Source organism: Macrobrachium rosenbergii, chromosome 31 (genome assembly GCF_040412425.1).
Source record: "Macrobrachium rosenbergii isolate ZJJX-2024 chromosome 31, ASM4041242v1, whole genome shotgun sequence".
In the NCBI taxonomy this organism is placed as follows: domain Eukaryota; kingdom Metazoa; phylum Arthropoda; class Malacostraca; order Decapoda; family Palaemonidae; genus Macrobrachium; species Macrobrachium rosenbergii.
This window is the reverse complement of record NC_089771.1, coordinates 10,366,111-10,368,610: the sequence shown is the minus strand read 5'-3', so window position 1 is coordinate 10,368,610 and position 2,500 is coordinate 10,366,111. Positions and strand designations below refer to the sequence as shown.

The window sequence follows — 2,500 nt, the reverse complement described above, 5'->3', positions numbered from 1 at the left end:
TATATATATATATATATATATATATATATATATATATATATATATATATATATATATATATATATATATATATATATATATATATATATATATATATATATATATATATATATTTATATATATTGACTATATATATATATATATATATATATATATATATATATATATATATATATATATATATATATATATATATATTGACTGCCCTGCTTACCTTTGCCATCGCAACTCCTGTTACACGGTTCAGAAAAAGTTCATTAAACTTAGTGAATGTTGCCTTTTGTAGTAAAAAACTGTCGGAATCATGTAGTGCTTTAAAGATATGCTTTGAAAGAATATATATATATATATATATATATATATATATATATATATATATATATATATATATATATATATATATATATATATATATATAAGAATGTTGTTTGTTTTAACTGTTTTTTCTGAATACATCTGTGTTTAAACATGTTGTCCATCCTCATCAATTTAAGATCATTTATGTTCTGTCCTTGTGGGTTTTAGTTCACTTTGCATTAAGAAAAAATTTATGGTTTTCCATTTTTTATGATTTAATATTTATACACTGCACTTTATTATTGTAAATATCCCTGAAGATGTGAAGGTGATATTATGCTGAAGGTTATATAATGATGATACGAGTTTTTACTGGCCTGGGGTCCAATTTCTGTAGCTTTTGCTTTTTCAGTTTTAAATTAAACTCTATTCCCACCCTTTTACATCGTGTTATATCCCTTATATCCCTTATATGCCTCTTTCACCAAGAAATCGTCTTTCTAAAATAACGCTTCTCCAAAAACTGTTTCCCTGCTCACGTACAGGATTCTTAAAAAACTGCTTAATAAAAAAATGTCCAACCTGAGAGTTCTGACGTACCAGAACTCCCATTATTCTCAACCTTTCCTTTTGTATATGATGACTCTTTTTGGAAGGATTTCATCCAGACTGTTCAAAAATATATAGGGCCCATTGATATCAAATTAATGCCTAAGAATAAAAAAAATATCAGTTCTCTCTTCAGATTCAAGGATCGGCTACCCACTTTGATGTCGTCTGGTGTTGTTTATGAGTACAATTGTCCGAAATGTAATTTTGGAAAATATGTCGGATCCACCAGATGGCTTCTTAAGGTGAGGGTCGCTTCCTACTGGGGTGATAGTTATAGAATGGGATGCTGCTTAGCTGATCCAGAATATTCTAACATACGTAATCATATCATCAAATGAAAAACAGAAATGAGATATCAAGGCCTGATGAATATATATATATATATATATATATATATATATATATATATATATATATATATATATATATATATATATATATATATATATATATATATATATATATATATATATATATATATATATATATATATATATATATATATATATATATATATATATATATATATATATATATATATATATATATATATATATATATATATATATATATATATATATATATATATATATTTATATATATATATATATATATATATATATATATATATATATATATATATATATATATATATATATATATATATATATATATATATATATATATATATATATATGTATATATATATATATATATATATATATATATATATATATATATATATATATATATATATATATATATATATATATATATATATATATATATATATATACATATACACATACACACACACACAAAGGAAAGGTTTATAACTCTCCCTTCCCATAAAGTCCTTCCCAGTGAAATCCGGTGACACTTCCATCCTTCCTGGGTCATCAGTCATAGGATACCTCCGGTCATCCATCAAGGGCTGAAAGTTCTATAAATATCCTTCGAGCGCTGGCCGGGCTTAAAAGCGTCCTTCAAATAAGAGCTATATAATCTGAAGTAGTGGCAACAGATTGTCTAGAATTAGATTCGCTCAGCTAGAGAGCTGTTGACGAGTATTTTGTTTCTTTGATTCTTCCTCTTCTTCTCTTTCTCTTTCTCTTATTGTCTATTATTTTAATCCTCTTTTATTCTTTATTTTCTAAAGAATTATCGTCTCTTTAGTTTGATACCAAACTTGCCTTTAACTCGGTTGACTTTATTTTTTTTACATGTGTGTGTTTTCCCTACGGGGTTGTCAAAGTGCGTAGCGCTCACTTCAAGTCGTTCAGTTCGGCTGCTGTTACTGAGATGGGAAGAATTGTGATCAAAAGTCCGTAATTGATCTAATCAGCGCCACCTATGCGTTTGAAAAGGCTCTAGCTACAGTTTAACTGAATCATGAAAAATTGTAGTATAGGTAACTTTTTCGCTTAATTTTTCAGTGATCATTTTAGTTTCTTTTATCGAAATGAGAAATGATGCGCAAATCATTTGGAAAGCTTCATCGCCAGCTATAAATTTTACTTGATATTTGTACCTTTTTTTTTTATGATTACCATACACGCCCTCAACCACTAAGACCCTTAACTTAAAGAAC

The 2,500-nt window shown here is 26.0% G+C and overlaps 1 protein-coding gene across 1 annotated transcript in view; it reads left to right on the top strand.

Annotated features, from left to right (window-relative positions):
• Window positions 1-2,500, top strand: part of LOC136855364 (probable G-protein coupled receptor AH9.1) — an 80,656-nt gene that overhangs the window by 70,673 nt on the left and 7,483 nt on the right. The window lies entirely within an intron of this gene.